The 15,832-nt window shown below is 44.2% G+C and overlaps 1 protein-coding gene across 3 annotated transcripts in view; it reads right to left on the reverse strand.

The window, feature by feature from the left end:
• syt1a (synaptotagmin Ia) overlaps positions 1 to 15,832 on the reverse strand; it is a 178,489-nt gene that overhangs the window by 98,668 nt on the left and 63,989 nt on the right. For all 3 annotated transcript variants that reach the window (XM_069670820.1, XM_069670818.1, XM_069670821.1), the window contains exon 3: positions 10,906 to 10,977. The gene's annotated coding sequence lies outside the window, so the exon portion shown is untranslated. The remainder of the gene's footprint in view (positions 1 to 10,905; positions 10,978 to 15,832) is intronic.

A 15,832-nucleotide genomic window follows, 5' to 3' on the forward strand; every position in this document is an offset into this window, starting at 1 on the left:
AACTGTATCTTTTCCAATATATGCTAAGTTGGTAACATTTACAGAACATAAAACAACGTTTGGCGTTACTCATGATTGGTGTCATCAAGTAGTTCTTCCAGTAGAGAGTGGTCCAACTAAATAGTTTAGATAACTCTGAGCAGCACATAGCAGAGCATCACAGCTTAGCAGACTGAAAGATCTGCTTTCATTCAAGCTCAAAACCCCAATCTATCCATACATCTGTATTCTTCAGCTCCTCCTGGGGGATTCCGAGGCGTTCCCAGGCCAGACGGGAAATATAATCCCTCCTGCGAGCTCAGGGTCTACCCGGGGTCTCCTTCCAGTTGGACGGAAACCTCCACAGGGAGGCGCCCACCCAGGAGGCCTCCTTATCAGATGCCCGAACCACCTCAAATGGGTCCTTCCGATGCGAAGGAGTAGCGGCTCCAGCTTCCCTCCGGATATCCGAGCTCCTTACCCTATCTCTAAGAGAGGAAACTAATTTTGGCCGCTTGAATCTGTGATCTCATTCTTTCGGTCATGACCCAAAGCTCACAACCACAGGTGAGGGTTGGAACTTGGGTCAGCTCCTTCTTCACCACGACGGTCCGGAACAACGCCAGCATTACTGCTGACCCTGCACCAACTTATCTGTCAATATCATGATCCATTTTACACTCACCCGTGAACCAGACCCATAGATACTTGGAACTCCTTCGCTTGGGGTAGTACCTCTCTTCCCACCCGAATCTAAACCCAATATATCTGGAGCCATATTGTCGTCTGTGAATTGGTGGGGCTGTGGTCCAATTGTCTGCTCTGCAAGTGTTTTTAAAGGAGAACATGTTTGTTCGACCTCAAGCATACCGTACGGAAGAGTGAGTGTCATCACAACTATGGTTTGTTTACAGGAGAACTCCACAGGCCTCCTTTAAATTCTCACTTTATTTGGTATCTCTGATATCTTTAAGAATTCTTGCCAGATAAGGTTAAGCAAAGATAGAATCTGCCTGCTTCATCAATCCAAAAAAAATAAAAGGCTGTGTTTGATTGACACACGACGTCTCAGAAGTGTGAAACAGAAGGACCAAAATACTGACAGCTTCAAATTAAGACAAGGTGAAAAACATCAGGGACCGTATGAGTCATTGATTGAGGCAGAAATGATGGAGGAGAACATTACGACCAAAAGCACTTTGCAAACGGTGCAACAGCACTTAATTCTATCGAGAGCTCTTGAATTTGAACAAAAGTCAAGCACGCTTCAACATTTTGAAAGAATAATAAAAGAGATATGAACTGAAAAGGTAAAAAGCAGCTAATCTTTCCACCGGGGGGCCAGTCAGTGGTCAAACTCGAGCGAACAGAGGGGTAAAAGGAGAGAGGGAGAGAGATCCACAAGGTGAAAGAGGAAGGAAAAGGGCGAATGGCATTTAGAAGAAGCAGGCGGTAAAGTAGGAGGAGACGGCTGCACAAAAAGGACAATTTCCCAAATGTCAGGAACATTTGAATGGTCACCTTTGGACACGGTAAATCACTGGTCTGAATCAACCAGAGAGGCAGGAGGCTTTGGAAGAGGAAGTATCAGACTGGAGGAACAACTGACGATCTTGCAAATGGCTTTGTATGTTTTACGCACATTTTATTGGACTTTAATCGTTATACATTGGGTCATAAATATAAAAGGTTAAATGTTTTGTTATAGTGCTGCTCTGACGGTCAAAGATTATGATTGATATCCCGTAGGAACTGGCTCCAAGCCTTTGTCCTTCTCAGCAGCAGTGACAGTAACTCACCAACCAGTGGTTGGTCTGCCAGAGAGGGTAGGCGGAGCTAAGCGGCTGCTTTTCCGCTCTTTGCAAGTGTTGCGAGTAAACAGTAATCTACTATGGCTGAACAAACAAAGAAAAGATCGATGACTACAGATACAACTTCAAAAATAAGAGAAAATCCAAAGAAAAAGAAACAAACTCGACGCTCAGATGAAGCAAACAGTCTGAAAAGGAAAGCGACCGTCAGCCAGGAAAATCAAGAGTTACAACCGGAGCCAACCGTGGACGTCACACATGCAGCACTGTCTGGATATCTGGGAAGTGTGCTCCCGCAGTTACTGTTTATCGCCATAGGTGCCGCCAAAGAGAACAAAACGGAGATCTTCGAGATTACTGCTTTAAGATACTAAAACCATTGGTTAAGGGCGTGGGAAGGTCATGGCAACACAAAAACAATAGCCTGAGATTCTTGTGTCCTGCATGAAAGTCAGATATGATCCACTCCCCTCCACCACCCACTCCCCAAACATCATGGAGGGAGATTAGTGGATACAACCACCGTGACGTAACCCATGAGGCCTGAAGTTGGCATCGTGGTGTTCTGAAGCGAACAGAGACTGTATCTTGAGGACAGGCTGGATGCAGATCTTACTTGTTGCCTGTTTAAAGCATCAAGTTGTACTGCTTTGTCCAACTGAGAGTATCCAGAAGTAATTCTCTCTGAGACAGAAACATGCACTCCCAAATAGAGGAAAGTATCCCTAATTACCACTGATGCTCTCATTTAATCTCTCTCTCTCTCCTCTACCCCTCATCCTCCCTCTCTCTCTCTCTCTCTCTCTCTCTGTCTGTCTTCTGCAGCAGGAAGCTGCCACGAATCACTTACAGCCTTATCAGTGGATAAGTGGCTGTTCAAATATGGAGCTATTCAGAGAACTCTTTTCAATACACACAGATGCTCCTTTCACCAACCACCCGGCTCCTCTCACTCTCACGCACGCCTCTTATACTGTACGTACACGCACGCACAGGAAACACAGTTACACACGCAACACCTGCTGGGGTCAGTGACACTTTCCAAAGGCACTGATGTCACGCAGATGTTTGGCTGGCACCCGAGGTGACAGGAGGAGCAGAGGAGGAGCGCCGAGCTGCTTGTTTTTACCACATTTTCCATTTTTAACAAGTGCTAACAACTTCAGAGGGTTTAAAGTTACTTAAAGGACAATGAATGGTTTAGTCAATCAAATATAATTTGCATACATTTAATTACAGTCATCCAAAGCAGACAGTATAATCATCATATCACTGTTATTTATGTATAAAGCTGTTGTTCTCTGTTCTTTTTAGCGCATTTTTAAATTATATTCTCATTGTTTAATTCTTGTGAAATGATTGTTATTATTGTCTTGTCAAAGCTGCATAAGGATATAGTTTTAATTTGTTGTGGAATTTCTTATCGCTGCATTAAAGGACACTGACAGCAGATATAAAGGTTGTTAAAAGCAGTGGAATCTCTTATAATCTGTTATAATCAATAAAACGTATCTCAATCATTAAGCCAATGTGGCGATTATGAAGGTGACCTTGAAAATGACATTTATTCTGCATTTCAAAGGGAGCCTTCAAACAAAAAACACTCTGATGGATTTCAGATTCTGCAAGTTGACAATTCTGTGGCAGTAAAACTCAAAGTTGTTACTCAGAAGGAAGGAAATTAAAGCTGCACATTTTAATATTTTTATAGTAACAATCAATAACCGTCTTTGTAGATGGATGATGCATCTCCATCTGCTCTCATTGTTCAAAATTGAAGCAAAAATACCCCTGAGGCGGGCGCTGCCGTCTCGCCTTGGTGAAGTCATTTGGAGCCAGAGCTGTGCAGTAGAGATCGGCGGGTGGAGCTACTTCCACTAACAAAAACACACACTTAAATTAGCGAAAACAAACGGCAAATATCCCACACATCAGCGTATTTAACAAGCAGACGTTAACAGATATGGAAACTTCAATGACTGTAGTGATTGTTTGAGTTACGTCTCCTCCCGCCATTCATCCTCCACTCTGTTAATCTGGAACAAATTGGCTGCAGGAGCCGGATTTGTCAACAGAGCTGTCAATCATCCTTTTTACAGCATCAAATTAAAAGTAAACTTGTCAGAAAAATGAACACTTGGACACAAATCAGCACGATAATGACAGAAACCATGTTTGAGAAAAACGTATTTGACGTGTATCTTGATTTTATAGATTGGCTCATGTCCTATCTGTTAACATGGAGGAGGCGGGCTTTATTACCTATACTGCAGCCAGTCAGCAGGGGGCGCTAGAGAATGTTGCTCCAAGTTAACAAGATGTATAAATAGACAAATGATTGCTAAGATGTCTAACAACTTTATAAGGTTATTATATGTGTAAGTTGAATTTACAGCTTGGTTTGCTGCCCCCAAGTGGCCAAAAATGAGCTACTGCTGCTTTAAATATAAGTCAGATATGTAAATTATACACTATTTATATTCATTGTTTGGCCTTCTGCTCTGCATTAAGTAGCATGCTGCTCCAGAGATTACCTTATTTACCTATTTCAACCTTATTTCAAACATAAACCCTGCAGAGAACATGTTATATATGCTAACCCTGCTTGTTTACCAGAGCAGGCTCTATTAGCATGCTCAGTAGCCTTATATCCTCTTCTAACTCCCGTCACCCGGCGCTGCTGCTCACAGAGGTCACATCCTATTCATCCCAGCACTGATAATTACGACATTCTTATGGAGAGATGAGTGGCCCTTTTGACCTGAGAGTCCTCTTGACTCACGCACGCGAAGACGAGGAGAGCAACGTGCGCGGAATTCTTTAGAACTGATGAGTGGAGCCCTTTGCTCTGAAGCGCACCGTATAGCACGGAGGGAACACATCTTACACAAACCACACCTAACAGAGGAGCGTGTTTGGGTTTTTCTTGGAGGGCTCCTGTCTGGGACGGGATTGAGGAGTCAGCGTTGGAGCGCCCCAGGCCGAGTCTGTGTAGAGGACTCAGAAGGGGGATTAGCAGGGATTTAGAGAGCAGTAATTACCCTTGCCCGTGGAGGGTCTGGTAATTAAATTACCTTCGCCACCCCGTTACAGCCCAGCCACACAGAGCCGTCAAGGTCAGCGAGAGTGAAATTTAAGAAGATGCTAAATTTGCTTATTACACAGCTGAGGTGAATACTCGATTCTGATTGGTCAGCTTTGGCTTTTTTTAGCACAAGAAACATTTTTTAATTTAATTTTTTGGGCTTTTATGTCTTTATTGAGATGAGAGAGGACAGTGGATAGAGTTGGAATCAGGGGAGAGAGTGCGAGTCGAACCCGGGGCCGCCGCATCGAGGACTGACGCGCAACCCCTGAGCTAAAACGGCATCCAAGAAATTAAACAATTTTCAAACATATGAAACAATTTGCAAAATCCCTCCCTGAAACAAGACCCCTCCCATTCTTGTCAGGGTCCTGCACCACACTCTCTGCGTCTCTTTCCACAATAAAAATAACTCTAAGCTTTAAGGGGCCATATCTTCTAAATGGATGTTCTCTGATTTGCACGGGTTTCACATTTTGTTCACGGTGAAAAAGTGAAAACAGCATAATTCAAGGTTTTTTTAAATCAAGTCGTTGTCAAGATTTCAATCCACCATTCCGATACCTCCTGTTGATTCTGGCTCGTACATATAAGGCCGAATAATCGATCCTATAGCAGCCATGTTTCCTTCAACTTTGGAGTGACAGTGCAGTGCGGCCCCTCCCTCACGTGGGATCGCACACGGTCACTCCAAATACCGTCAGCCAATCGTGGCTGAGGTCTGACCTTTGAACGGCAAAACGGCTTGTTCGTTTGAGGAGGAAGGAGAGGCTCCGAAAAACAATTGCATAGCTAAAATATGTCACCTTTAATAGTGACAGGACTGAAGAAGCCTTTCAGATGAGAGGTGAAAATCACCCTGACCTGGATGACTGAGAAACTTCCAGACTGTTCGCTAAAACTCGCCCTACTTTAAAAGCATTGCTTTGCAGTTCTTGCATGGAAATTGAAAACCTGAGAGACTATTTTCTGCCTTATTAAGCCCCATGAAAAAATGCTGCTCCGTCCGATTAAAGTCACACAGCAGCATCACAACACATAACGCTGCGTGCTTCTTATCACACAAATGGAAACTGGCATGCCTGTGTGTGCTTAAGGGGAGAGGCATACATTATGTTGCAGTGTATTGTTATCACTAGCATGGATGTGAATGAAAGTATATTTATTGAAAGTGGTGTGATTTATGGCTGAACGCACGACGTAAATGAGCCTTTTTGATGTGGAACTTCCAACCGAGGGGATCCATCATGAAGAAGAACACAAGTTATTTTATGTGTCGCTGTGACGTGGAGTAGATCGGTGGTTAAGTGAGGAATGAGCTGAGGTTAAAGAGCGGTGGGTTAAGACATGCGTGGGAGTCGCAGCAGCTCAGGAAGCAGACTCACGATACAACACTAAACATCTCAAAGTGACATATAAACACGCCAACAACAACTCCAGTGCAATCTCAAATTAACCGCACATGTTCCTAACTGAGACATCAAGCCAAAGCGAGGCCCAACATGACACCTCAACACTAATTATCCACCAAAAGTCCCTTTAAGCTTTGCACTAAATTCATCCCGATGCCGCTAAAGCTTCGGATTTGTCAGCAACTGTTATTTAATCATTCACTTCTCGGTCACCCGGCATTAAGCCGCAGCGCTGGGACTTCAATACATCTATGAGCTGCAGCAGGGAGATAACGCGCCAAAGGTACCTGTTTGCTGCACGAGCATCCATGCAAAGGCAAATTCACACTGACACGTGAATGTGGACTCCTCCGCACACGTCAGCACCTTCAGTGCACACACTCCAAATCACAACACGCTCAAACGCAGGCCCGTATCAAACGCAGGGACGGCAGCTGCTCGGACATATATCAATACCGTGGAATTAATTAGACGCTATAAAGGACATGTATTTCCTCTATTCTTCTATCCTGTTGTGCTGTCTCCTTTAATTTACTTTCAATCATTTTACATTAACGATGAAGGAGACTTCCTCTCCTGTTCAGGTAATCCACTGTCCTGTTCCGGTACCATAATATCTCTCAAGAAACTGTCTCACTGTGTTGTCCTTCATTTTCTGTTTATACACCAGCCTCAAGACACGGGTGCACACTTATACGTGCCAACAACTACTTTCTTTGTTAATGTAGCCCTTTGCATTACACAAATTGTCTTACAGGGCGCTGGTTTGGCTCAGTGGGTAGAGCTCACGCCCCTTATACAGAGGCTACAGTCCTCGACATGTCATTCCCTACTCTCTCCTCCCATTATTTCCTGTCTCTCTTCAGCTGTCCTTACTAATAAAGGCAAAATGGTAAAAAAATACATGTATATTATATATAATAATATTTAAAAACTGTTGCCTTCGTATTATGCAAGTAGAAGAAAAGCAGACAATCCTTACAGAAGCTAGAAGCTATTTGTTTAGCTTGTTAAACATGAGTTTTGGACCCCAGATAAGCCGTCTAGCAAAGTTGGATAAACCAAAAATAAATTTGAATGTTTCATGTGTTCATCATCTTTAGCGACCGATGGCGACCAAGAGGCGAAACTCTCAAGATACGAGTCGATCCAGCCCTCACCTGTGGTCATGAGATCTGGGTAGTGACCGAAAGAATGAGGTCGCAGATACAAGCGGCTGATACGAGTTTCCTGCTCCTAAGCATCCAACGGAGCCACTTGAGGTGGGTAGGGCGACTGATTAGGATGCCTCCTTGGCGCCTCCCTGCGGAGGTTTTCTGCGCACGTCCAACTGGGACGTTAACTCGGGGTAGACCCAGCTCGCAGGAGGGATAACTTATCCAACCTGGCATGGGGTCCCCTCGGGATCCCCCAGGAGGAGATGGAAGACGTTGCTGAGGAGAGGGACGTGTGGGCTAACTTGCTTACCCTGCTGCCACAGCGACCCGACCCTGGATAAGCGGAAGAAAACGGATGGATGGATGATCTTTATAAGGATGTTTTCAGGGGTCAACAGGGCGGCTTCAATTCAGACAGCTCGTGTGGCTGCTCTGAACTCGGAGCACCAACAGTAAGTGCTTTGATGTAATCTCTCACTCCTTCTGTATCAAAAGGTCTTTTTGAGAAACATTCCTCTGAGAATATTAAACTGCCAACAGGTATTTGGGTGGATCAGTGCTCTGTCCGTGTGCTGATGTAGGCAGTCAGGTTAGATCCATAGCTTCCTGTGCACAACAGAGAGTACAGCTCATGTCGGCACAATGCCTCATTAGAGCGAACTGACTCTGACTGTCTGTCAAGCACCTGTGTTTGGGGGGGAAAGGCGTCCAGACAGATGTTTCTCAGGGCTGCGGCGGGTGATTGATGCCCTTACTGTACAGCTGTTTAAAATTCCAGACACCCAAGAGGTTTCCTTTTCTTTTTTTAAATCTTCTTTCATCGTTTTTCCACTTCCCGAGAGAGGGAACGTTGAAGCGGGGGGGATTGGCAGCTTTCCAAAATCGAGCCGATCAGCAGACATGTATCACATATCAGTGAAATTACCTTCCTCTGCAGCCCACTGGAACATGTAGAGGACATGAGCAGCTGCTGCCAGATCTCCTCTGCAGCACCTGACGGGTGCGATGCTATCGACTTGGCAGAATTAGGCCGCCTCGCCGAGCAATAATTACAACAAGAGATCTTAATCTCAAACGTGAGAATGAAAGCAGAGGGAAAATCTCTCTCGTGAGCATTTTCCAGTCACGTAGGCCGTGTTTGGACTCGCACCCCACCCCTGTGAAAAAGATCCCATCCGTCTATCCGTCACCCCGTGAAGTCACCTTGACGGTGCCCTTCACGGCCCTCCGTCACTACGCTGCATGTGACAGAACGCGTCTAACACGCTTGCTCATTCATTTCAGGATTCCTTCAAGGTGTTTGGAAAAATACACCTTCTTCCTGCTTCCATGAGGAAAAGGAATACTCCCCTCTTCAAATCCACACAGGATGTAAATAACTAAGAGTCACGAAAATAAGAGAAAAAAAACTCCTGTAGAAAGCTCCTGTCAAAGCTGAGGGTCACATCTTTATTTTGCCTTTCTAATGGTGCGAATTAGAATCTAATACACTCCATATCTTCTGTTTCTCAAGACTTCAAACCTGCATTTATTCCACCGCTAAACAACAAGCCTGAAGGCGGAGTAAGTCAGAGACAAGCAGGGACCCTGGGACTCTCGGTTTAACCTCGTCTGCCCTAATGAACGCCAGTGGATTGCATTGTTTTAGCAAAGCAAATTGAGGCTGTGCTCGGGACTACTCAAGGCGGAAGTCGACAAACACTCCTCTCACTCCATCTGAGCTGCATCCTTCTCACTTTTCCTCCCTCTCTCTCCCGTCCTCTGTCTCTCCGTGGATGCCGCTCTGCCACTTTGGATGTGTCACGGGCAATAAGGATGAAAAATTGGACTGCTCTTTGGGTCCCCAGTCGGCACGCCGGCTTCAGCCTCCACCTTCACATGCCTGGAGGAGAAAGAGCTCTGCACTCGCAAGACAAAATAGGATTTAACAAGGCCAGAATCAGTCACAATGCCTCGGTAAATAGCCGCTGAACCCTGCCTGAACCAGCAGCGGTGGCTGAATACAGACTTCAGCAGAGAAGCTGGGAGTGGGGATATGGAGTTTGACAAAGGAGGGAGGATTTTTCAGGTTTGAGTACACGACTGAACACAAATGAAACCACCAGGATATATGAATGCACATATGCCAGAGTCGGAATGAATAAAGACTCTGCTCGGGAGCACACTTCCCAGATATCCGGACAGTGCTGCATGTGTGACGTCCACGGTTGGCTCCGGTTGTAACTCTTGATTTTCCTGGCTGACGGTCGCTTTCCTTTTTAGACTGTTTGCTTCATCTGAGCATCGAGTTTGTTTCTTTCTCTTTGGATTTTCACTTCTTGTTGAAGTTGTATCTGTAGTCATCCATCTTTTCTTTGTTTGTTCAGCCATAGTAGATTACTGTTTACTTGCAACACTTGCAGAGAGCGGAAAAGCAGCCGCTTAGCTCCGCCTACCCTCTCTGGCAGACCAACCACTGCTGGGTGATGGAAAACGCGTCACTAACTGGGCGCCGCTTGTGATTTTTTCCCGCCAAAGTCGCCCCCACACTGCCAGTCTGTAATACTGCAAATGCAAAGGCTTTCATCAGTGGGCCATAGGCTCAGTCACCATTGTGTTACCTCATTCAGGGACTTCAAAATTTTTCAGACCAGCTAAATATCTGATTATTTGACCTTTTTACTCTTTCTGTCACTTTCAAATTGGAAGCTGATGCAACAAATTAAACTTCTCTTGATCGTTAGTTCCGACTTCTCACTGTAAAAGTTATTCAACACATTCCCATGAATATTCATGCGGTCACGTGTCGCTGAAACAACAAAGTCTTCCTCTACTTAGCATTCAGCATGAGAAATCAGATTCCCAACAACACACCACTCGTCTTGTTTCTCCTTCTCTCCTGATAACACAGCTCGTATGATGACAGGTGGATGCAGTGTACAGGCATCTTATGAATCTATTTCCCTTCTGATATATCAGACGGCATTATTCAACACATATGTATCGGACACGCGAGGAATCCATCTTCAAACTGTGGAGGCTACGCTTGTTGGAAACAATCTGCATCTGCTTCTAAACACTCCCTTTAAGGGTCAAAGCAGGCTTAAACATTTAACACCTCATCTTCCATCCTCCTGCACACCACAAGAATATATATATTCTTATAATATTTATATGTATGACACTATAAAGCAACCAGAGTGCATCCAGCTAGATTTAAGGTGGCTTTCTATAACCAACATGAAGGCTAAAATGAAAAGGTGGCCTCCCACAAGGGCTAATACATTTTATGGTCCATTTATTTTATGTCTTTATGAATATTAATGAAATATAAAACTTATACGACATAATATCCGACATCACAGTGCAATAACGTGACTATAAACGAGCTTTAAATGAATATAAAATGATGGATGGAGGGAAAACAACACAGGAAATAAACATAGCGTACTATAATGTTACAAGGATGAGGAAAACCTTACCTTTAAATCAAAGATGCCTGCTGTAGTGTCTCTTTAAATTCTTCCTTTACTCTCCCAGGCAGTCACTCAGATCTGGAGGAGACGAACATGAAAAGAGAAAGCGTGTTTGTTTATCTTGTGCGAGTATTCAAATTAAGCCGTTAGATACTTCCTGGTGTTCTGACTCTGCTGAATGTATAAGATAAAGTAGCTGAAAACAAATTGGATTTAAAGATCGTTGGTTTAATATATCCATTATGGGATTAAAACATGTTTGTGTTCTGAAGGGAACAAACTGTACGTACACACACACCTGAAGTCTAATCAGAGGGCACAATGAGCTCAAACAACCCGTTGATTTCTCCATCAGCTCAGTAATCTGCGTCAGCGGCTGGGTGGCAGATATCCATTATCAATGGACTGTTTTCACACTCAATTGGCCGTATTCAGAGAACGACCAGTGGAGAGCAGCCATGTGTTGGAAAACCAGTTACAGGAAGCAGCTGGGGATCTCCTCCCAGCAGATGCATGCCTGCTGTGGAGGTGTGGGAAGACGTCCAGGACTGCACTTGTGGGGGAATGATGGAGGTCTGGCTGCTGTCTGCGCTCTGTCCTACATGTCTCCCGAGGGGATAATAAAACGCCATAAAGGCTTTTAAATGGTGCTCGGCTTGATTGATTTTATTGATGGAGTGAACAGTCAATTAAAGTCAAAAGACGTCATATTTATGGCTGCCATAACACAAGGGTCAGTTTCGTCTCTAGACTTCATTAAGGCTTCCTTCTGGTCCATTTTGGTTTTACATGATAGCTTGATATTCAAATAAACAGGACTTTATTGGTGTTTAGCTAACTAGCCATCGGTCTGGGCAGAGTGAAATAAAGTGTAACTTAAAATAAACACATCAGGGACAATTACTTTCTACCTCAGGGCAGCAAGGATATATTGTATGTCTGGAAACATTGGGATGTACAACATGCTCTTCAGGAATATTGCTATTACTCATAGCGCAGCGACTGGTTTGACGTGAGGAAATGAAAAACCTTCATCCTCTGGAGAGTCTGAAAGTGTTCAATATATTTCAAAGCAATCTGTTGATTAGATTTCAGGTGGGAGTGAAATGAAATGTGGGCTTTATGGTGGTGTAAGAAAGGCCAGAATCATTATGTAGTATCTACAATGGACACAACAGTCAAAATGATTACAGATCCTCCTCTGGGGACCGGGAATATCTGCAACAAGATCTCTGGAAATGCTGCCATTGGTTTTCAAGATGACTAATTGTCTGACGTTGTTTAAATATAACCCAATGCCAGCGCCTAACAAAAGCTCAGGAAGTTACCAAAATCAGAATGGGTCATCCTCTGAGGACTATGAATATCAAGAACAAACAGAGAGGAAGTCATTGCTTCATGCGACACCATGATTAAAGTAACTTAAGGGCTCTGTGTGGCTGAGGATAAAAGGTCAATCATCATCTGGGGACCATGAATGCAACTATTTTACTGGGAATTCAAACATTGGCTTTCAAGATACAGTTGGACACAACTGCCTGAAGTGGGTAAATTATTACCCAGTAACAGCACTTAAAAAAGGAAGGTACAAATATCAGTATGGATCATCCTATAAGTGAAATGAATCTGGCCATTGGTTTAAGTGATACCATGAGGTTGGTTAAGGGCAAGTTGATGCCTTCTGGTGGCTCTAAGGTCATTAGATCATCTGAATCATCCTCTGGGGACCCCAGATCTCCATGTCCATCTCCAATGGAGGATAGACTAACTTTACAACATCCCTGTTCAAAGGAGCTACAACTACTTGTGAAAGAACTCACAGGAGGAGACCACGCAAACAACCCGCGCCGCTCTGTAGTGGTGCGAACGCAGAGCGACTTGCGATGGTCGGCATTCATTCTCTCCCCTCATACTGTGAAAAGTGGATTTACCCGCCGTCTGATGCACAGATTAAAAGCCATTACGTTTACTTGGCTGGAATATAAAGGACAGCATTCCCAGACAGCCCATTCAGTCACATTTCAATGCACCTGTCATGCTTTAACAGAATACACAACTAGGATGGAAATTGAAAAGGTAAATAAATTCCAGTTTACACAGCAAACAGATTTCAAAGCCGTATGCTAGTGAGGTTTTTTTTACCCTCCTGCTGTGCTGCTTATATCCAATACTATGAAACAAACATTCAGAAGTGTTTAATATAATAAAACAGATGTGTCCTCGACTAGTTGGAGCATTTCATGCCTGTTTTTGTAGGTGTTTTCATGTGCCATCCCTTTTTTATTACCTACTAATGTCACATATTGGTTGTGTATTGGGTCCTATTTGCTCCTGATGGGTCTTTCTAAACACTTTCCATGTAAATCACAAACAGAGTGCAGGCCGAGGTGACAGCAAGTCCCATTACAACCTCGTGCACAAATCAGTGACGCGCCATCGTTTCCAATGCGCTGCTAAATATGCATGCATAACAAACAGCGCGATCGGAACACAATGAGCATGTCATCGTGATATTAGTCGCTAGCAACTCAGCGTTTGCCTTTGTGGCTTTCAGCAGCCATCTGCACAAGTGCTTTTGTGAGGGCTTCATAGAAGACAGTTCCTGTTTCCTGCTGCGATTTCACATTTTCTTTCCCACATTTCTGTCTTTTTTTAACACTTTCTGTCACAAAATAATGACAATTATTCTTTCTGTTGGGAGGCATTTGTCCAGCTCTCTCTTTCATCTCCCTGGATGCAGAAGAATACAATTCTCATCTGAATCATCCTCACATAAAGCTGACACATCTCTCAGGAGATTTCAGTTTGTCTTTAAGCACATATTATTTGACTAAAATCTTGGATGAATTTATGCAACCACATCCCATTTCCCCCCCAACCCAACCTGCAGATATCAAATGACATTCATTTCCCTCACAGCATCCCAGATAGGGCAAATGCAACATGCAGCGCAATCTCCATGCTCAACAACCTGTGCCGGGGCTTCTGCAACGACATGATGAGGACACAATCTTTAGATCTGAGTGTAGACTGAGAACCAGTCGAGGGGGGTTGGAAGGTGGGAGACACTCAACAGGAGAGATATTACAGCGGTAATCTACACTGAGAGAGAGAGAGCTGTAGAGCGGGCTGACCTTGAAGAGTTTAACCTGCCAATCAAAAGAGTGTTTCTTCCTCTCTGACGGGCAGCGAGGCAGAAAGCAGAGACCCAGATATGTCAGCTGGGTGCAGACGTATAAATGATGTGGAGTCACAAATATAATCTGTGCACCATTTTTCACACTTTCCTTTAAAACGCCAGAATGTGCTTTGGTTTGTTTGTCGCATGTGTACTACCGAGTTGTAAAGTCCGATCTGTGTCGCAGCGTTTTGGCATCTGAGAAGCCTTTTTAACACATTCGTCTGTTAATCAAACTTCCTGGATCATGCCTTGTGTCCACCGACGCAGCCAGCGTGGCCAGAAACTGCGGTAAAAGGCATGAAAGGTTAGGCTACTTAAAAATAATGAGCTACATTGGTTGCCCATGTTCCGGCTGCATCCGTCACTGATCTGGAACATTCATTAAAAGTTAAGGAACACATTTCCTTCCTCCTTCGATTCGGCCCATTTTGGACTATTTTGACGGTGATGTAACTTTTGTTTATAGAAATCCATTTCCACCAGCCGAAGACATCACACTGCTTAATTATGTACTATATTTCTGTGCTGTTAAGAGGGCGAAGGAAGCATTTAGAGTGATAGCAGAGAGACAAGAGAGAGCTTGATGTCAAGAAGGAATAGTAGAAGGTAAATGGACTGTATTTAAAGAGCGCTTTTCTAGTCTTTCAACCACTCAAGACGCTTTTACACGACATGTCACACACTGATGGCAAAGGTCTAAGTGCCAATCTCCATTCAGGATTTATGGACATTCATACACTGAGGGCTATGCCTCGGGAGCAGATAGAGGTTTAACGTCGTGCCCAAGGACACAGGCGTGGATAAAAACCTTATGTTGGACAACAGAATGAAGCTTCTGGGTGACAGCAAAGGCTGGAAGACTTTGGGGGTTCAGTGTCTTGGACACTTCGACATGTGACTGTAGCAGCCAGGGATCGAACGCCAACCTTACAAGCGAGAGATGAGCCACAGCTCTTTTATAAACATAAAAGTACAGTATCCTTTAAAGCATTTTTGCTAGAGAGAGTAAATCATTAAGGCCGACCACATTAAGGCATCTATAATGCCAGAGAGCCTTGAATGAATGAGGCCAGTAACGCTGGGTCCTTCGTGCTTTGACATACCATCCATGTGACTCCCACTACGACACGAATGCCACTCACGTACTGAGCAACTGTTCCCCCAGCATGCCTCACAACAACCGTGCTCCACATCTACATAAGGCGAGTCTCTCCGTGCACAGGTCTCCACCAGGCTTACCATCTGCTCCAAGGAAGACGCTTCCACTCTCATAAGTACGTGATGTATCTGCTGTTTTGCTACTTCCTCCTGAAAAAAAATGCATGAAGGTTGAATGTCCTTAAACCAGCCGACTGGATTCAGCAGGTGGCGAGGAATAAGACATCTGACAAGGCTCAGCATGCTGTTGTTCCATTTCCACGCATTTCCTGAGCTCGTCCTCTTGACTCGGCGCCGTATGCAGTCTTGCACCTTTCGCTGTCACACAGAAGCTTCGTTCTGTTGTCCATCCTAAGGTTTATTCTGCCTTAACGTTTACAGTGATCTAAATGAAACCGTGTGCAGGGATTGACCCGACAGTGGAACGATTATAAAATGTCCCAGAAAAAGCTTTAACAGGAAACTGAGAGTTATGTTTGATATTTTTCCCATCCATCACATCCCATCACAACACCCCGCCCGCTGTTCTTCACACCAAAGACTCTGAATCAGGTCTATGGTGGAGAAATGCAGCACCTTGGTATAAAATGCAGA

Source organism: Semicossyphus pulcher, unplaced genomic scaffold (assembly GCF_022749685.1).
Source record: "Semicossyphus pulcher isolate SPU_LCO1_2020_fin unplaced genomic scaffold, fSemPul1.0.p SCAF_20, whole genome shotgun sequence".
Taxonomy (NCBI): Eukaryota; Metazoa; Chordata; class Actinopteri; order Labriformes; family Labridae; genus Semicossyphus; species Semicossyphus pulcher.